The following is a 21,799-nucleotide window of genomic DNA, read 5'->3' as shown; positions in this document are numbered from 1 at the left end:
TCTTTGCTAATTATATACTGAAGTGATCTTCTGTATATAAAGAGAATTGGAAATGAAAAAAAAAAAACAACCTGGTGTTAAAATGGAAATGGCATAGAAAATTAATTAATTTGAAAAAAAAAATTCTGTAGGATCTCTGTCTTTAATGTGCTGTACATTGCTATTTAATGCTATAATTAGTAATCCAATGGTAGTTTTTTCACTTGATGTTGCTATATGGGCAAAAAGTTGAAATCTTTACCTAATATATACTAAACTGATCTTCTGTATACAAAGAGAATTGAAAATGAATCTTTACATGAATGGAAGGGGAAAGGGAGCGGGAAAGGGAGGGTGGCAGGCGGGAGGGAAGTTATGGGAGGGGGGAAGCCATTGTAACCCATAAGCTATACTTTGGAAATTTATATTCATTAAATAAAAGTTTAATTTAAAAAAAAAATCTCAATTGCTTGGGAGCACTTTTCATTTAGATAGTGAATTTGTTTCTGATTGCTTCTAAGTTACCTATTAATATTCTGAATTCCTTTTCTGGCATATCCTAGATCTCATCTTCAGCCTCCATTATTGAAGATTTGTATTGTTCCTTTGGCGAGTTCATAGAGTCTTCCTTATTTTTCACGATGTTTCCTTTGTTCTTTGGCATTTCTGGTTGATTCAAATTGTGACTCTTTGTCTGTGGTGTGATTTCCCTCTGCTATGACTTTCTATGTGTGTTGCAAGTGGAAACACACAGCCCCACCTCCTGGAGCCCTGTTTACTTCTGGATTGTGATGGAGGTGGGTACCATGGCTTTGGTTCACTAAGCCCTGCCTACTGGACCGGCTTCTCACTGGTGGGTGAAACAAGCTCGAGTTTTTGCTGTTCCATGTTGTACAGCTTGTGTGGTGGGAAGGAAATCGCTCTGAAATGTTGTGATCCTTGTTCCTGGGTGGGGCGTGTTGTGAGGTGGCCCATGCAATTGATGAGTGTGTGCGTGGGAGGCAAATGTGGCACCCCCTGCTTACACTTGAAAATGTAAACAGTCAATATGGCTTCTCCCTGCCAGCTGTAGGTCCAGTTGGAGGGAGGGAGACACAGAAGGACTGTGACGTGACCAACCTCTCTGCCTGTTCCCCTAGAGTTTCTCCTGTTTTCTGCTTGGAATTTCAAATGCAATTTGCCAAGCTCCCTGCCTGCTGCTATGCACAGCTCTGTGGACTTGCAACCTCTCACCTGGCTTGCTGGGGCGGTTGGGGGGGTTTGGTGCCAATCTCCTCAGTCGGTCCCTCTGATGCTCCTTTGCTACAGGTCCGCCACCTCTCTCTCCTCTTTGCTCCCCCAACGTGCATCTGAGCCGTCTCTGGCAGACTCCTGGGCCGCTCTGTGTGAACTTCTCGTGACTCTGCCATCAGCTTGTATCCCCTCTGCTCACTATCAATTTTTCCCCACGCGACTTGGACCGTTCCACTGCTATACTGCCATCTTGGCCCCTTCCCCCATTATTTCTTTAAATAAACTTTCTTCATGGTTCTCATTTCCTACTCTTGCTAAGACTTCCATAACGCATAAATTGGTTCATTTGATCATGTTCCATAAGTCCAATAGGATTTCTTTATACTTTCTCTTTTCTCTTTTTGTTCCTCTGGATAATTTCAAATGAACTGTTACTGATTCTTCTGCTTGACCAAGTCAGCAGTTGAAGTCTATTGAATTTTTCAGTTCATTTTTTTAAAGATTTATTTATTTTGAAAGAGTTACACACAGAGAAAAGGAGAGACAGAGATTTTCTATTCATTGGTTCACTCTGCAAATGGCTACAATGACCGGGGCTGGGCCAGGCCAAGAGCTTCTTCTGGGTATCCCACATGGGTGCAGGGACCCAAGGACTTGGGCCATCTTCTACTGCTTTCCCAGGCCATAGCAGAGAGCTGGATCAGAAGTAGAGTAGCTGGAACTGGAACCAGCACCCATATGGGATGCCAGTGCTGCAGGAGGTGGCTTAACTGGTTGTACCATTTTGTCGGCCCCTTTCAGTTCACTTTTAAAATATTTATTTGAAAGGCAGAGTGACACTGAAGGAGAAACATATCTTCCTTCTGCTGGTTCATTTACAGCCAGAGCCTGGCCAGGCTGAAGCCAAGAGCGAGGAACTCCATCTGAGCCTCCCATGTGGGTAGCAGGAGCCTATCATCTGCTGTCTCCCAGATGCATTAGCAAGAAGCTGGATAGGAAGCAAAGGTAGGACTTGATGCAAAGCATTCTGATACAGGATGTGGGCATATTAAGTGGAGACTTAACCCACTATGCCACACTGCCCGACTGCAGTCATCTTTTTCAGTTCCCGATTTTCGGTTTGGTTCTTTCTTATGTCTTCTCGTTGTTTGACTTGTCATTTTTATCCATTTATTTCCCTTATTTCACTTAGTTATCTGTTTTTTTTTAAAGATTTATTAATTGAAAAGCAGAGAGAGAGAGAAACAGATTTTCCATCCACTGATTCACCCCCCAAATGGCCACAACAGCCAGGAACTCTATCTTGGTCTCCCACATGAGTGGCAGAGCCCCAGGCACTTTGGCCATTTTCCGATGCTTTCCAAGCTGCATTAGCAGCAAGATGGATGAGAAATGGAGCAGCCAGGACTCATGGAATGCTGGTGTCCCAGGTAATTTGACCTACTGCACCACAACCCTGGCCCCAGTTGTTTATGTTTTTATACAGCTCACTAAACTTATAATTATTTTCAGAGCTGGTACTGTGGTGCAGCAGGTTAAACCCATGGCCTACAGTGCCAGCAACCCATATGGGGGCTGGTTCAAGTCCTGTCTGCTTCACTTCCAATCCAGCTCCCTGGTAATGCAGCTGGGAAAGCAGCAGAGGATGGCCCAAGTCCTTGGGCCCCTACACCCATGTGGGAGACCCAGAAGAAGCTCCTGGCTTCGGATCAGCTCAGCTCCGGCCATTGCAGCCATTTGGGGAGTGAACCAGTGGATGGAAGAACTGTTTCTCCCTCTAACTCTTTCAAATAAAAAAAAAACCTTTTAAAATAATTATTTTGAATTGTTTGTGAGGCAGTCTATAGATGTTCATTTCTTTGGGGTCAGTTACTGAAGCTTTGTTTTGTTTCTTTGATTCTTTCTCTTCTTTAAGACTTAAATTGGTCTTTGCACATTTGAAGAAGCAGCCACTTTCTCCAGTCTTTACTCACGGGCCTTAGAAGAGAAGTAACCTCAGCAGTGAGCCTAGCTTGAGACCCAGTATTTTATTTCCAGTTTATAATGTATTTTGTAGGCCTTGTAAATTTGCCTTCCAGATGTGCTAAAACTTCAATAATAGGGATTGGCAGAGGAGGAGCTGAGAACCAGGAATGCCAAGAACAAAATGCACAATTTGATCAAACATATGATCCTAGGAAAGTATATTTTGCACTTTTAAGTGGAATATTTTCCATAACTGCAACTTAAAACATGTCAGTATGATCTGTGTATGTTTCTCAAGGGGAGAAAGGAAATTAATACTCTTTAGGGAAAAGTCTCCAATTTGAAGCTCAGCACTACTTTACCTTTTAGATCTAACACAAAGTTAAATAATTCCAAACATGTCTTTGAGGAAGCGTCCTTTGCATGGGGGATATTCACTGAGTTGATTCTCAGCATTTGTGGACCATGGTGTGCCGACATGTCTGCCTGGGACTGGGGACATAGTATGGCTCCAGAAAAAAATATTTTTGGAAGATGAATGAAAACTCTTTGTGTTGTAAAGAAACCACAATACTGATTTTTGGCTGCTTCACTGTATATTCACATATTTTACTTTCCTTAGCATTTGGAAATATACAAGAAAAACATTTATTACTAGACTTAACTTGGATTTACCAAGAAGGAAGAAATACCAGAAGATACAAGCCTAAATGATTGCTATCAGAAATTGTGCCAATGCAGCTGGAATGCTTCCACAATAAATGAAAGACTGTAGGAATAGAAGTTGGCGGGGGGTGGTCTGCAAGGATCTTTTGGATCTCACTGGCTTAATGGAGACCCCAAAATGAGGGAAGACAATTATCTATCTTCCAAGAGCACCTCTCAATGAAACTGGTAACTAAGCAGTTACATGTGGAAATGGCATTCTAGAATTTCATATCTGTTAAAATAACTCATAGGTATCCATGCTGAAAGATGATTTGCCTCTCTTTAGCCATCCAAGTCTCTCACAAAATGATCTAATGAGCAGTTTCTATTGCATCCCATCCCCTAGAGGAAGGCTGCCTGAGAAATAAAATGTTAAACCCACTAGCTATTGTTACGGAATGCATAATACAGAAAAGATGGCCAATGTACCACGTGCAGGGGCAAGCATGTGGTGCAGTGGTTAAGATGCCTCTTGGGACACTGCATCCCAGGATGGCATTGCCTGGATTTGAGTCTGGACTCTGAATCAGATTCTAGATCCTTGCAAATGTTCACCCAAGGAGGCTGCAGGTAATGGCTCAAGTAGTTGGGTCCCTCCCTCCCATCTGGGAGACCCAGATTGAGTTCTGGGTTACGAGCCTCAGCCTGGTACAGTCTTGGGTATTGTGGGCATTTGGGGAGTGAACTAGGATAGAAAATCTCTCTGTATCTCTCTGTGTGTGTCTTTTTGCCTCTCAAATAGAGGAAAAACAATTAAATAAATCTTTTAAGAAAGATGCCATGTTCTAATTCACAAATTTCTTAAACAGAAGTGGTTGTATGCATATGTATAGTCCTGGCTACTCTGCTTCTACAATGCTGGCATCCAATATGGGTGCCGGTGCATGTCCTGGCTGTTCCACTTCCAATCCAGCTTTCTAAACCTCATAACAAGTAGAATTGATATAATGATGAAAAATTTTGATCTTATTAAAAATGAGAAGACTTTTCTTCCTCCCTTCTCTCTGAATGTTAACTAAGAGAATTCTAGATTTAAGAGCTCAAAGCTAGGAGCTTCAAGGAGGCAGGGGCCCATGTGATATGTTAAACAGAAGAACGGGTCTGTGTTTTTCATCCTGAAATCTTTCAATTCCCTGCGTCAGAATGACTTGTAAGGAGTAGGGAGAGTTCTTATTAAACTGAAGATTCCTGGATCCTTCCTGAGGTCTACTGAATTAGAATTACCAGGGGTGCATAGGACCTCATCATTTGCATTTTTTTTTAAATGGAGGTCCCGTGATTTTAGTTTTTCCATTTTTTATTGCAACAAAACAAGAATAAAACTTTTTTAACCATTTTAAGATTACAATTGACTGGCATTAGTTATATTCACGTTATTCAACCATCGCCATTATTTATTTCCAAAACTGTTTTAGCACCCCAAACAGAAACTCTGTTCCCATTAAGTAGTGTCACCCTTCCCCCGTACCTACTAACCTATGATCTACTTTGTCTCCATTAATTTGCCTATTCATGTATTTCATATAAGTGGAATTACACATTTGTTCTTAAGTGTTTGGCTTATTTTAGTTAGGATAATTATTTTAGCATCTATACATGTTGCATCATGTATCAGGACATCTTTTTTTTAAACAGCTGAATAAGACTACAATATGAGTATGTGCTAGATTTTTTCTATCCATTCATCTGTTGATGAGTATTTGGGTTGTTTCCACTTTTTGGCTACTATCAGTAATATTACAATGAATACTAGTATAAAATTATCTCAGGCCATTTTCTTTTTTTAAAGAATACAAATTTCATAGGTAGAACTTTAAGAATATAGTGTTTTTCCCCCATATCCACCCTCCCACCCTTACTCCTGTCCCACCTCCTACTCCCTCTCCCATCCCACTCTTCATAAAGATTCATTTTAAATTACCTTTATATACAGACAACCAACTCTATACTAAATATTTCAACAGCCTGCACCCACACACACACACACACAACATAAAAAGTACTATTAGAGAACAAGTTTTGCAGTTAATTATCCTAGTACAACTCATTAAGGACAGAGGTCCTACATGGGGAGTAAGTACACAGTGACTTCTGTTAATTTAACAATTAACACTCTTACTTATGACGTCATTGACCACCCAAGGCTCTTGCCATGAGTTGCCAAGGCTATGAAAGCCTTTTGTGACCACAGATTCCATCAGTATTTAGACAAGGTCATAAGCAAAGTGGAAGTTCTCTCCTCCCTTCAGAGAAAAGTACATTCAGGCCATTTTCACTTCTCTGTTCATCCAGGAGCAGTATTGTTGGTTTATATGATAATTCTGTCTTTAGCTTTTTGGGGAACTACTAAATGGTTTTCCATAGCAACTGCGGAATTTTACATTTCTATCAACAAAGTCACAAGGGTTCACATTTTTCGACATCCTTGATGAAAATTATTTTCTGTTTTCTTTGATAGCCATTCTTGTAGGTTTCAAGGGGTATCTCACTATGGTTTTGATTTACATTTTCCTAAGGACTAATAACATTGAACATCTTTGTTGGCTTTTTATATATCTTATATGGAGAAATGTCCATTCAAGTCATTTGTTCATTTTTGAACTGGGCTGTTTGGAGCTTGTTATTGAATTATAGAAGTTCCTTATATATTATGTATATTAAATTCTTGTATGATTTGCAGACATTTTCTCCCATTCTCAGGTGTCTTTTTCACATAATTGGTAATATGTTCTTATGTAAAAGGTTTTTAATTTAAAAAATAATTATTTAAAAGGCAGTGTTACAGGGGTGGTAGGTAGAGAGAGAGAGAATCTTCCATCTGCTGGGTCACTCCCCAAATGGCTGCAATGGCCAGGTCTGGTCCAGGTCAAAGTTAGGAGCTTTATCCAGATCTCCCATGTGGATGCAGAGGCCCAAGGATGTAGGCCATCTTCTGCTGCTTCCCTAGGTGCATTGGTAGGGAGCTGGATTGGAAGTGGAAAAGCCAGGACATGAACTGGCACCCATATGGGATGCCAGCATTGTAGGAGGCAGCTTAACTCACTATACCACAATGCCAGTCCCCAAAAAAACTTTTAATAAAGTTCGACTATGTATGTTTCTTTTGTTGCTCATACTTTTGGTGTTGCGTTTAAGAATTCAATGCCAAATCCTTGGTCATGAAGATTTATCCTTAAATTGTCTTGTAAGACATTCATGGGTTTAGCTCTTATATTTAGAATACACATCCCTTCTGAGTTAATTTTTATGTATGGCTTGGTGTAGGGGCCCAAATTCATTCTTTTTTGATGTGGAAATCCAGTTATCCCTGCACCATCTGTTGTAGAGACAATGCCAACCCCCATCCATCCCTGCCCATTGAATGGATTTGGCACCTTTGTTGAAAATTAACTAACCATAGATGCATGGGTTTATTTTTATACTTTGAATTCTCTTCCATTTGTCTACACGTCTATCCTTATGCTAGTATCAGATTGTTCTGATTATGTAGCTTTTTGTAGTAAGTTTTGAAATCAGGAAGTTGAGTGTTCTAAATTTGTTCTTTCTCAAGATCATTTTGGCTCTTTGGATTTCTTAAAGTTAATTATGAATTTCAAGATCAGTTTTTCCATTTCTGCAAAAAGAACTGTTGGGATTTTGACAGGAATTGCATTGAATCTCTACATCACTGTAAGAGTTGTACTGACATTTTAGCAATATTAAATTTTCTTATGTATGAACTCGAGCTGTATTTGAATGTATTTAGATATTTCTTTCTTTCAGTACTGTTTTACAGTTTTCAGGTACAAGGATTTTTTTTTTTAAATTTTTTTATTTTTATTTTTATTTTTTTTTATTAAAAACTTTTATTTAATGAATATAAATTTCCAAAGTACAGCTTATGGATTACATTGGCTTCCCCCCTCCCATAACTTCCCTCCCACCCGCAACCCTCCCCTTTCCCACTCCCTCTCCCCTTCCATTCACATCAAGATTCATTTTCAATTCTCTTTATATACAGAAGATCAGTTCGGTATATATTAAGTAAAGATTTCAACAGTTTGCACCCACATAGCAACACAAAGTGAAAAAAATACTGTTGAGTACTAGTTATAGCATTAAATAAGAGTGTACAGCACATTAAAGACAGAGATCCTACATGATATTTTTAAAAAATTAATTTTCTATGCCATTTCCAATTTAAAATGGCATAGAAAACTTTTTTTCTTAAGATTTATGTATTTGATTTGAAAGACGAGTTATAGAGAGCGAGAGGCAGAGGCAGTGAGAGAGAGAGAGAGAGAGAGAGAGAGATTTCTTCCATTCACTGGTTCACTTCCCAAATGGTCTTGATGGCTGGAGCTGGGAGCCAGGAGCCAGGAGCTTCTTCCAGATCTCCCATGTGTGTGCAGGGGTCCAAGCACTTGAGCTGTCTTCGTCTGTTTTCCCAGGTACATTAGTAGGGAGCTGGAACTGAGGTGGAGCAACCGGGACTTGAACCATCACCCATATGGAATGCTGGCACTGCAGACCACAGTTTAACATGCTATGCCACAGTGCCATTGCTTCATGTTAGCTTTTAAAACAGAAACATTTATATTCCTTTTTTTGGGGTGAAAGTGATTATACTGTCCCTATCTTCTCACTCCACCAGAGCATTTGGTCTTGTCTTTTTTTTTTTTTTAAACTTTTATTTAATGAATATAAATTTCCAGTGTACAGCTTATGGATTACAGTGGCTTTCCCCTCCCATAACTTCCCTCCCACCCGCAACCCTCCCCTCTCCCGCTCCCTCTCCCCTTCCATTTGCATCAAGATTCATTTTCAATTCTCTTTATATACAGAAGATCAATTTAGTATAAAGGTTTCAACAGTTTGCACCCACATAGACACACAAAGTGAAACATACTGTTTGAGTACTAGTTATAGCATCAAATCAAAATGCAGGTACAAGGATTTTACTTAATTATTCTGAGGGATCTTATTTTTTTAAATGCTATTATAAATAAAATTGTTTTCTCATTTTTCTTTTCATACTGTTCATTGTTGGGGTATAAAAACACAGTTGATTTTTGTGTGATGAGTTTGTATCTTGCAACTCTGCTGAAATTATTTCCCTTTAATAGCTTTTATATGAAGATTCTGGGATTTTCTATAAATGGAATTACATTATCTGATAATACTGGTAGTTTTACTTCTCCTTTCCAATATAGATGTCTTTTATCTTTCTTTCTGTTTAATTGTTCTGGCTGATTCTTCCAGTATAATACTGAATAACAATGGTGAAAGCATTCATCCTTATTTTGTTCCTGACCTTAGGAGGAAAGTCTTTACACTTCAATCATTCAGTATAATGTTAGCTATAGATTTTTTTATCATGTTGAAGAAATTCTCTTGTATGCATAGTTTTCTGAGTTTTTTTTTTTTATCATGAGAGGGTTTTATCAAATGCTTTTCCTTCATGAATTGAGATCACATGTGCCCCCTCCTTTATCTCCCAGTTTATAAGGGTTCCCTTTTCTCCACATCCTTGCCAGCCTTTGTTAGAATGGCTACTATCAAAAAGACAAAAACTAACTGGAATAAGATGGTATTATTTTTTTTTAAAGATTTATTTATTTGAAAGTAAGAGTTGCACAGCGAGAGGAGCGGAGAGGGAGGGAGAGAGGGAGAGAGAGGCGCCTTCCATCCACTGGTTCACTCACCAATTGTTCACAACAGCCAGAGCTGTGCTGATCCTAAGCTAGGAGACAGGAGCTTCCTCCAGGTCTCCCATGGGGGTTCAGGGGCCCAAGGACTTGGGCCATCATCTTCTGCTTTCCCAGGCCATAGCAGAGACCTGGATTGGAAGTGGAGCAGCTAGGATTCGAACCGGTGCCCATATGGGATGCCAGCACTGCAGGCAGCAGCTTTACCTGCTATCAAACAGCGCTGGCCCCTCACTATGGTTTTGATTTGCATTTCCCTCAGAGCTAGGGATATTGAGCATTTTCTCATATTTTGGCTGGCCATTTGCATTTCTTGTCTTTGAGAAATGTGTATGCAAATCTTTTGTCCACTTCTTAACTGGATTGTTTTTGTTGTTGAGATTGTGAGTTCTTTATATATTCTAGATACCACTCCTTTGCTAGATGAGTAACTTGCATATATTTCCTCCTGTTCTGTTGGCTGTCTCTTCACTCTGGTGATTGTTTGCTTTGCTGTGTAGAAGCTTCTTAGTTTGCTATAATCCCATTTGTCTGGATTTACTTTTGTTGTATTTTAGGGACTGATCCAAGAAGTCATTGCCTATACATATGTCTCAAAGTATTTGTTTCCTTTTGGTGGTTTCATTGTTTCAAGTCTTAAGTTTAGGTCTTTGATCCATTATGAGTTGATCAAAGATTTATATAGGGGGATGAGGAGCAGCAAGTTTCAGTATTGTGCATGTGGATATTCACTTCCTGCACCACTTATTGAAAAGACTGTCCTTTCTAGTGTATATTTTTGGTGCCTTTTTAAATGATCAATTGACTATAATTGCATGCATTCATTTCTGGGCGCTCTATTCTGTTCCACTGGTATATGTTTATGTTTTTATGGCAGAATCATGCTGTTTTGGATATAGTAGTTTGAACATCATTTGACTCCCTAACTTATGCATATGTTTAAACTTCAGTGCCCTGTGTTAATGGTTAATAGATTAGCATTAATGAATGATCTGTTAAGTTTGGAGGTATTGGTCCAATTACAGTGTCTGGGAGGTGGGTCTAGTGGAAGGTCTTTAGGGCATTGCAGGCTTCCCCTGGGAAGGTAGTTATCCAGAGAGGGTTGCTTAAATAAGTCGAATTCAACTCGCCTTTCTCTCCCCCTCTCCCACTCTCCCCGCTTCATCACATGGCCTCCCTCGCCATACATTTCATACTCCATAGCCCTCCTGAGACAGCAGACCACTGGGACCACGCAGTCCTGACTGTGAACCTTGAAAAGCTTGCGCTCTCAGGTATTTTAGTTAATGCAATGAAAAGCTGACTAGTATGGAAAATTGGTACCAGCAGCAAGGTCATTCCTCTTCACTATACCTGAGGCTGTGGAGTTGCTTTACCTGGGAAGATGGGAAGTTTCAAGGAGCAAGCTTGAGAATGCCTAAAATGCTGTAGGCAGAATGCTACATATGGGAGGCTCTGGTGAGGGACCAGAGCCAGAATTCTGTTAGAAATGTGGGTGGAGAAGGCCATGCTGATGATTTTTCAGATTGAAACAGAGATTCTTTTGGGAATTGGGATAAAGGCCATCCTTGTTACATAGTGGCAAAGAACCTGGCTTTTTTGTGTCCATGTCCTGAGACTTTGTGGGAGGCTGAAATTAAAGACAGGGGAGTACTTTGAGATTTCAAGGCAGCAAATTGTTGAGGCTGCTGCATGGGTGCTATCGGCTGTCATTAGTATGTTTGACAGTGAGAATCAGAAGACAAAATGGGCAGAGCATTAAGCTTTGAAAGATATAGAGTCTGGCCACAGAGAAAATAAAGGAAAAATATATTTGGGACAGAGTGCTGTAGACGAACTGCTTACAGAAGAGATGAGTTGCAGGGGTTGACATTGTGGCACACCAGGTTAAGCCACCGCTTGCAACGCTGTCATCCCATATTGGAGTGCCAGTTTGAGTTCCAGTGGCTCCATTTCCTATCCAACTGCCTGGTAAAGCAGCAGCAGATGGCTCAAATGCTTGTACACGTGGGAGACCCAGATGGAGTTCTGCGCTCCTGGCTTGCAGCCATTTGGGGAGTAAACCAGTGGATCAAAGATTTCTCTCTCCCCTTCCCTCCATCCCTGTCACTCTGCCTTTCAAATTTACAAACATTTTTTAAAAAGAGATTTGTGGGGCTTCAAGGCAGTAGCCAGCCCTGGGCCTCAGATGAAGAGGAGGCAGCAGCAGCGGTGGCAAAAGAGGCTGCAGTGGTGTGGGTAGGGATCCTGGAAATGCCAGTGGAGGCAGTAGGTGGTTTGGACCTGCCTGGCTGCCATCGCATCCAGAAAGAGTTTGACTGGAGGAACCTCTGGAGCAGCTATTGGCTGGCTCCTCTGGCTAATAGCATGCTGAAGTACACGGGCCAGCGGCAGCAAAGGCATCCAACCCAGAAAGGGCTACTTCAGAGGCCAGGCTGCCAGCACCATGGGCCAGTGCATCACCAAGTGCATGAATCCCTCCTCAACCTTAGGTAGCAAGAATGGAGACCAGGACTCCAGCAGCAAGTCACACAGCAGGTGAAGTGCAGGCTACCGTGAGGAGCAGGTGCCACCCTGTGGCAAGCCAGGTGGGGATAACCTCGTCAATGGGACCAAGAAGGCGGAGGCTGCCACTGAGGTCTGCCAATTGCCCATGTCCTTGGGAGCTGCCGGGAGGAAGTCCAAGTCCAATGCTGAGGGGTCTTCCTTGCAGAGGTTGGAAGAACTGTTCAGATGCTACACGGATGAGCAGGAGGATGCAATTTTGGAGGAAGGCATGGAATGCTTTTGCATCGACTTCCCAGTATTTCCAGTGCTGCCCTTGGCTTGGAAGTTCCAGGCTGCTACCATGTGCAGGTTCACCAGGAAGGAGTTTTTTGATGGCTGCAAAGGCAATAAGTGCAGACCGCATTGATGGGATCTGTGAAGTTCCCCAGCCTCTTAACAGGAGCCAACCAGGAAGATAAACTCAAGGATCTCTACTGGTTGACATTTCAGTGTGGCCTGGACTCTGAAGAGAGGCAGCAGTCTCTGCATCGGGAAATAGCCTTTGCCCTGTGGAAGCTAGTCTTCACTTGGAACAACCCTCCAGTATTGGACCCGTGGCTAAATTTCCTAACAGAGAACCCCTCAGGGATCAAGGGCATCTCCCGGGACACTTGGAACATGTTCCTTAACTTCACTCAGGTGATTGGCCCTGACCTCAGCAGCTACAGTGAAGATGAGGCCTGGCCAAGTCTCTTTGATACCTTTGTGGAGTGGGGAATGGAGTGAAGGGGAAGGGAGAGGTGCACTCGGCTCGGGGCCCGAGGGCTTGTGTCCCGAGGAGCAGACTTAGTGGCGCTGTCCCAGGAGCAGCAGCGAAGGGCTGCCTGCTGCCCTGCAGCCAACCAAGGAAGTGGACCTTTCTGGAAATTACTGACGATCCGGACTTTGTCTACTTCACACCTTTGCCTGCCTTGTATCTGAAAGGGCTCTGAAATGATGTATCATGTTTTAGGCACTTTCTTTATTTTTTGGCTATTTTGGTTATTTCTTTTTTTGGGGGAGTAATACCTCAAAATATTTGAACCTAGCTACACGTTGTGTATCTTTTCTTGAAGCCTTCAGACAGAAGAAGCCTGCCATTTTGTGCACAAAAAAGAGATATGTCCAAATAAGAGGGCACCATGTGCTCGAAAGGCGAGGCAATGGGAGGAAAATCCTAAATGCACTTCAGAGGTCTTGCATGCAGCCTCTCCTATCACGGACCCGTCTTAGATTTGAAAACAAAAATTTGTTCCAAAGATCTTACAGGAAAGAGTGCTTTCAGGAAAGAGCCCCAGGGTGCGCTACTCACCCAGGGCCACCTCCAGATTCTGGCTTGCCCACAGTGTGCTCAGCAGCTGCTGCAGCCCTGAGTCAAGCAGGCCAACTTGTGGCTCTTGTCAAGGTCTGGCACAGACCTTGACTTGGCATTCACATGATGCTGATTTTGCAGGGGGTGCAAAAGGCAAGAGTTATGAGATCATGGCAGCTACCAACAATATTTCAAAGGAAATCTTGGGGGCCTGGCAGGGTTGAGCCACAGGGTTGGAACCCCTGCCTGGAGCCTCTGCTGGAACAATGCACAGTGAAGTTGAGAGCTGGGACTCAGTGGCACTCTAATATGTAACACAGACATCCCAAGAGGTGACTTAACCTGCTGTACCACAGTGCCCACTCCTTTTCTTTTCTTTTTCTTTTTTTTTTAACTTTTATTTAATGAATATAAATTTCCAAAGTACAGCTTATGGATTACAATGGCTTCCCCGCCCCCATAATTTCCCTCCCACCCGCAGCCCTCCCCTTTCCCGCTCCCTCTCCCCTTCCATTCACATCACGATTCATTTTCAATTCTCTTTATATACAGAAGATCAATTTAGTATATATCAAGTAAAGATTTCAACAGTTTAGTGCCCACTCCTTAATAATAGCAATTCTTCCAGTCTATGGCTGTAAGATGTCTCAATTTTTTTTGTGTCTTCTATAATTTCTCTCATTAGCGGTTTATAATTTTCACTGTAGATGTCTTTACATGTTTGGTTAAATGTATTTTTTTTCTTTAGTAAATATAAATTTCCAAAGTACAGTTTATGGATTACAATGGCTTCCCCCCACCCATAATTTCACTCCCACTTGCACCCCTCCCATCTCCCGCTCCCTCTCCCATTCCATTCACATCAAGATTCATTTTCAACTATCTTTATATACAGAAGATCGATTTAGTATATATTAAGTAAAGATTTCATCAGTTTGCACCCACACAGAAATACAAAGTGTAAAATACTGTTTCAGTACTCATTATAGCATTGCTTCACATTGGACAACACATTAAGGACAGATCCCACATGAGAACTAAGTGTACAGTGACTCCTGTTGTTGATTTAACAATTTAACACTCTTGTTTATGGCATCAGTAATCTCCCTAGGCTCTAGTCATGAGTTGCCAAAGCTATGGAAGCCTTTTGAGTTCGCCAACTTCGATCTTCTTTAGACAAGGTCATAGTCAAAGTGGAAGTTCTCTCCTCCCTTCAGAGAAAGGTACCTCCTTCTTTGATGACCTGTTCTTTCCACTAGGATCTCACTCGCAGAGACCTTTCATTTAGGTCTTTTTTTTTCCCAGAGTATCTTGGCTTTCCATGCCTAAAATACTCTCATGGGCTCTTGAGCCAGATCCAAATGCCTTAAGGGCTGATTCTGAGGCCAGAGTGCTATTTAGGACGTCTGCCATTCTATGAGTCTGCTGTGTATCCCGCTTCCCGTGTTGGATCCTTCTCTCCCTTTTTGATTCTATCAGTTAGTATTAGCAGACACTAGTCTTGTTTGTGTGATCCCTTCGACTCTTAGACCTATCAGTGTGATCAATTGTGAACTGAAATTGATCACTTGGACTAGTGAGATGGCATTGGTACATGCCACCTTGATGGGATTGTATTGGAATGCCCTGGCACATTTCTAACTCCACCATTTGGGGCAAGTCCGATTGAGCATGTCCCAAACTGTACATCTCCTCCCTCTCTTATTCCCACTCTTATATTTAACAGGGATCACTTTCCAGTTAAAATTTAAACACCTAAGAATAATTGTGTGTTAATTACAGAGCTCAACCAGTAGTACTAGAACAAAACAAAAAAAATACTAAAATGGATAAAGTATTACATTGTACATCAACAGTCAGGACAAGAGCTGATCAAGTCACTGTTTCTCATAGTGTCCATTACACTTCAACAGGTTTCCCCTTTGGTGCTCAGTTAGTTGTCACCAATCAGGGAGAACATATGATATTTGTCCCTTTGGGACTGGCTTAATTCACTCAGCATGATGTTTTCCAGATTCCTCCATCTTGTTGCAAATGACCAGATTTAATTGTTTTTGACTGCTGTATAGTATTCTATGGAGTACATGTCCCATAATTTCTTTATCCAGTCTACTGTTGATGGGCATTTGGGTTGATTCCAGGTCTTAGCTATTGTGAATTAAGCTGCAATAAACATTAATGTGCAGACAGCTTTTTTGTTTGCCAATTTAATTTCCTTTGGGTAAATTCCTAGGAGTGGGATGGCTGGGTTGTATGGTAGGGTTATATTCAGGTTTCTGAGGAATCTCCAGACTGACTTCCATAGTGGCTTAACCAGTGTGCATTCCCCCCAACAGTGGGTTAGTGTCCCTTTTTCCCCACATCCTCTCCAGCATCTATTGTTGGTAGATTTCTGAATGTGAGCCATTCTAACCGGGGTGAGGTGAAACCTTATTGTGGTTTTGATTTGCATTTCCCTGATTGCTAGTGATCTTGAACATTTTTTCATGTGTCTGGTTGGCCATTTGGATTTCCTCTTTTGAAAAATGTCTATTGAGGTCCTTGGCCCATCTCTTAAGTGGGTTGTTTGTTTTGATGTTGTGGAGTTTCTTGATTTCTTTGTAGATTCTGGTTATCAACCCTTTATCAGTTGCATAGTTTGCAAATATTTTTTCCCATTCTGTCGGTTGCCTCTTCACTTTCCTGACTGTTTCTTTTGCAGTACAGAAACTTCTCAATTTTATGCAATCTCAATAGTTAATTTTGGCTTTGACTGCCTGCACCTCCAGGGTCTTTTCTAGAAAGTCTTTGCTGGTACCTGTATCTTGCAGGGTTTCTCCAATGCTCTCTAATAATTTGGTGGTGTCAGGTCATAGATTTAAGTCTTTAATCCATGTTGAGTGAATTTTTGTGTAAGATGAAAGATAGGGGTCTTGTTTCATGATTCTGCACGTGGAAATCCAATTTTCCCAGCACCATTTATTGAATAGACTGTCCTTACTCCAGGGATTGCTTTTAGATCCTTGATCAAATATAAGTTGGCTGTAGATGTTTGGATTGATTTCTGGTGTTTCTATTCTGTCCCATTGGTCTATCCTTCTGTTTCTGTACCAGTACCATGCTGTTTTGATAACAACTGCCCTGTAGTATGTCCTGAAATCTGGTATTGTGATGCCTCTGGCTTTGTTTTTGTTGTACAAGATTGCTTTGGCTATTCAAGGTCTTCTGTGTCTCCATATGAATTTCAGCATCATTTTTTCCAGATCTGAGAAGAATGTCTTCGGTATCTTGATTGGTATTGCATTGAATGTATAAATTGCTTTTCGGAGAATGGACATTTTGATGATATTGATTCTTCCAATCCGTGAGCATGGAAGATTTTTCGACTTTTTGGTATCCTCTTCTATTTCTTTCTTTAAGATTTTGTAATTTTCATCGTAGACATCTTTAGCATCCTTGGTTAAGTTTATTCCAAGGTATTTGATTGTTTTTGTAGCTATTGTGAATGGGATTGATGTTAGAAGTTCTTCCTCAGCCATGTCATTGCCTGTGTATACAAAGGCTGTTGATTTTTGTGCATTGATTTTATGTCCTGCCACTTTGCCAAACTCTTCGGTGAGTTCCAGTAGTCTCTTAGTAGAGTTCTTTGGATCCCCTAAATAAAGAATCATATCATCTGCAAAGAGAGATAGTTTGAGTTGTTCCTTCCCAATTTGTACCCCTTTAGTTTCTTTTTCTTGCCTAATAGCTCTGGCTAAAACTTCCAGAACTATATTGAATAGCAGTGGTGAGCGTGGGCATCCCTGTCTGGTACCAGATCTCGGTGGAAATGCTTCCTACTTTTCCCCATTCAATAGGATGTTGGTGGTTAAATGTATTCTAAGATACAGTTACTTTAAACAGAACTGATCTTATATTTTCTTTTTGACATTTTAAGCTTTTATTTAGTGTGTGAGAGATCTAGGAAACTGAGTGTTTTAGTTCAGGTTGGAGTGAGGGGAAAGTCTGGAAACTAAGGTAGCGACCATACCAAGCAGAGAGCAGGCGAAAGCCATGTGCAGCAAGTGCCTTGAGCTGCTATCCACCGCTTATCACCAGTAGCAAAGCAGAGGCAGAGAGCTTTATTTAAGAGAGAAGGAAATATGGTTCATATTGAGCACCAGGAACCAGCCACATGGAGGAGCACCTAGGCCTAGAAGCCTAGGGTGCGGAAGACCAAGCACCCTAGAGGCGCAGGGCTTCAGCAGGAGGCCAGGGCCAAAGAGAAGGGCTGATCTTAGATTTTCTAATTAAGTTCAATATTGGTTATAAAATGCTACTGGTTTTTGTGTGTTGATTTTACATTATACAGATTTGCTGAATGTTTAAAATCAGTTCTAGTTGTCTTGGCTAGAATCCTTAAATTTTTCTACGTAGAGTCATGCCATCTACAAACAGGTACAGTTTGTCTTCTTCCTTTCCTATTTGTATAGTTTTATTTCTTTTTCTTGCCTATTTGAACTAAGACCTCCAGTACTGTATTGAATAAGAGCAGTGAGAGTGAACATCCTTATCTGGCTCCAGATCTTAGTGGAAATGCTGTCAGCTTTTCCCTATTCAATATGGTATTGGTTGTGGGTTTGTCATATATACCGTTTATTCTGTTGAAGTATGTTCCTTCTGTACCTAATTTTTCCGGGTTTTTATCATGAATGAATGTTGAATTTTACCAAATGCTTTTCCTGTATCTACTGACATGGTCACATGATTTTTAACCTTCATTCTGTCAATGCAATGTATTATGTTTATTTATTTGCAGCTATTGAACCATCCCTGAATCCTTGGAGTAAATCACACTTGGTCATGGTAAATGATCTTTTTTTATGTGCTGTTGGATTCTGTTTGCTTGTATTTTCTTGAGAGTGTTTGCATCTATGTTCACCAAGAATATTGGTCTATAGTTTTCAGTTTTTCTTGCATCCTTGTCTGGTTTTGGAAAGAAGGTAATGACAGCTTCATAGAATAATGTTGGAAAGATTGCCTCCCTTTTAATTTCTTTAAATAGTTGAAGAAGTATTGGTATAAATTCTTCCTTGAAGGTTTGGTAGAATTCAGCGGTGAATCCATCTGCCTCTGGGCTTTTGTTTTTGAGAGGCTTTTAAATTACTCCTTCAATCACATTACTCATTATTGGTCTGTTTGGATTTTCTTTGTTTTCATGGATAAATTTGGGTAGGTTGTATATATCCAGAAATCTATCTACTTCTTTTAGAGTTTCTGGTGTGGTAAAGAGTTGTTTATAAGTCCCTATTGGCTGGCGCCACGTCTCACTAGGCTAATCCCCTGCTTGCGGCACCGGCACCCCAAGTTCCAGTCCCTGTCGGGGTGCCAGATTCTGTCCCGGTTGCCCTTCTTCCAGTCCAGCTCTCTGCTGTGGCCCGGGAGGGCAGTGGAGGATGGTCCAAGTGCTTGGGCCCAGTACCAGCATAGGAGACCAGGAGGAGGCACCTGGCTCCTGGCTTCAGATTGGCCCAGCGTGTTGGCCATAGCAGCCATTTGTGGGGTGAGCCAACAGAAGGAAGACCTTTCTCTCTGTCTCTCTCTCTCTTTCTCTCTTTCTCACTAACTCTGCCTGGCAAAAAAAAAATAGTCCCTATTGATCCTTTATATTTACGTGGTATCCATCCTTTTTCATCTCTTATTTGAGTCTTCTCTCTGTTTTCTTGGTTAGTCTAGCTACGGCTTATCAGTTTTATCTTCCAAAAGTTTGATTGATCATTTGTATTTTTTTTTTTTTGCTTTTTCGTCTCTATTTCATCCATTTCTGCTTCAGTCTTTGTTATTTCTTTCCTTCTACTAATTTTGGACTTGGTTTGTTCTTGCCTTTCTCTAGGTCCTTGAGAGGCACCACTAGGTTGTTCAATTGATATCTTTTTTTTTTCATAGATGCTATTGCCATGAACTTCTTTCTTAGTAGTGTTTTTGCTGCATCCCACAGGTTTTTGAATGTTGGGTTTCAGCTTAATTTGTGTCAGTAGATTTTTAAATTTTCCTTTTGAGGTTTTCCTGTGACCCATTGTTCTTTCAGAAGCATGTTCAGTTGCCATGTGTTTGTGTAATTCCTAGTATTTCACTTGTTGTTGCTTTCTGGTATAATTCCACTGTGGTCTGAAAAAGTGCAGGATATGATTTCATATTTTTTTAATTTGCTGAAACTTGTTTTGTTGCCTATGGTGTGATCTATCCTAGAGAATGCTCCATATGGTGATGAAAAGAATATGTATTTTGCAGGTCTTGAATGAAATGTTGCATAAATGTCTGTTAGGGCCAATTGGTCTTTAGTGTAGGTTACTTCTAATGTTTCTTTGTAGATTATTTTTTTGTTCCAGAAAATGCTTCCATTAATCAATGTGGGGGGTGTTAACTACATGTTGGAGCTTATCTCTTCCTTTAGATCTAATGTTTTATAAAATGTATGCACTAGAATTGGGTAATCACATATTTATCACCATTATATTTTGTTAATCTTGTCATTTTTAGTGAATTTCTTGTCTTTGTAAGTTTTTGCATTAAAGTCTTTTTTCTAAGTAGTAGCTACACTTGCTTTCTCAGTTCAAATGCTAACAAGGAATATGTTTTCCCATCCTTTCACTTACAGTCAATATATGGTTTTACTGGTAAAGTGAAGTTTTTAAAAAAGACTTATTCATACATTTGAAAGGTAGATTAGAGACAGTGAGGGGAGAGACAGAGACATAGTTGGAGGTATTTTCCATCCACTGGTTCACTCCCCAAAATGATTACAATGGTCAGGGCTGGGCCAGGCTGAAGCCAGGAGCTTGGAACTCCATCTGGGTTTCCTATGTGAGTTGCAGGGGCCCAAGCATTTGGGCTCTCTTTCACTGCCTTCCGAAGCACATTGCCAGGGAGCTGGATCAGAAGTGGAGTAGCCAAGACTTGAACCTGCACTCTTAAGTGATGGTGGCATCGCACGTGGCAGCTGAACCTGTTGCACCAGGGTACTGGCCCCTAAAGTGAGTTTCCTGTAGGCAACCATATTGAGTCATTTTTTAAAAAAGATTTACTTATTTACCTGAAGGGTAGAGTTTCAGAGAGAAGGAGAGGGAGAGAGCTTCCATCTGCTGGTTCACTCCCTTATATGGCCTTGATGGCCTAGGTGGCCATTTTCTGTTGCTTTCCTAGGTGCATTAGCAGGGAGCTGGCTTGGAAGGCAAGCAGCTGGGACTTGAACTGGTGCTCCAGTATGGGATGCCGGCATCACAAGTGATGGATTAACCTGCTGTGCCACAATGCTGCGCCCTCCCCCCTCCCCCTGGCTTTTTTGAATCTTTATTAGGCATTTCATCAGTTCCCCTTTAGAATCCATGTTGACCTGTTATTGTGTTCCGTTGAAGGCATTACATTGCCTTGATTTTTTTTTAAAGATTTATTATTTGAAAGTCAGAGTTACACAGAGAAAGGAAAGAGAGGAGAGAGGGAGGGAGGGAGGGAGGAAGGAAAGTCTTCCATCTGCTGGTTCACTCCCCAGATGGCTGCAACGCCTGGAGCTGCGCCGATCTGAAGCCAGGAGCTTCTTCCGGGTCTCCCACATGGGTGCAGGGGCCCAAGCACTTGGGCCATCTTCTACTGCTTTCCTAGGCCATAGCAGAGAGCTGGATTGGAAGTGCAGCAGCCGGGACTCGAACTGTCATCCAAATGGGATGCTGACGCTTCAGGCCAGGGCGTTAATCCACTGCACCACAGCGCCGGCCCCTATTGCCTTGCTTTTTCAGACTTCCTGTGTCCTTGATATTTGCATCTGGCAGAATCATTTCTATGACTTTGAAATAGTGATTTTTTTTTGGTAAGACTTTCCTAAAGATATTTCTTCAGGTGTGAGTGTGGCAGGTGTCTGACTTCCCCTGTGGGATGCTGTTGTGTAGTGTCCCTGTATCTGCTACGGTGACAGATGGCTGCAGCAAGGGAGTGTGGGGCAATCCTCTGAGTCCCAGCAGGAGCGAGTGTGTGTGTGTGTGTGTGGGGGGGGGTTTCAGCGAGGGCCCACAGGCTGGAGCCAGGGTTGCGGGGCCTCTGCTCTTCAGGATGCAGTACCTGGCGTCCTGGTAGCTCCGGCCCCAAGTCTGGCAGGGGTGTGTGGTTCCCATAGCACCAGCCCCAGGTTTCTGGGTGTTGTCCTGGCCTCCGCCTACCTTTCTTTTACCCTAGCAGATGAGTACTCGCACCATATTGTGTTTCTGGGAGCTGGGGAGAGGGGGAATGAAGCGAGCAGTCCTGTGGCCAGCTACAATCCAATGCCAGGTCATGCCTGGAAAGCATAGCATAGGGTATTGCCAAGAACCCACATTGCTCTAAGCTGTCTACTGCTGAGGTGAACTTGTGACCTGATGCCTCTGCTACTAGCCACAGGTGA

At 41.7% G+C, this 21,799-nt stretch overlaps 1 pseudogene; it reads left to right on the top strand.

Moving 5' to 3' along the window:
• Window positions 1-12,018: 12,018 nt before the first annotated feature.
• On the top strand, window positions 12,019-12,909 carry LOC133753754 (DCN1-like protein 3; annotated as a pseudogene).
• The last annotated feature ends 8,890 nt before the right edge of the window (window positions 12,910-21,799 follow it).

This window comes from Lepus europaeus, chromosome X (assembly GCF_033115175.1).
Source record: "Lepus europaeus isolate LE1 chromosome X, mLepTim1.pri, whole genome shotgun sequence".
Classification (NCBI taxonomy): Eukaryota; Metazoa; Chordata; class Mammalia; order Lagomorpha; family Leporidae; genus Lepus; species Lepus europaeus.
The sequence above is the reverse complement of the archived record's forward strand: the minus strand, read 5'-3'. Positions and strand labels throughout refer to the sequence as shown.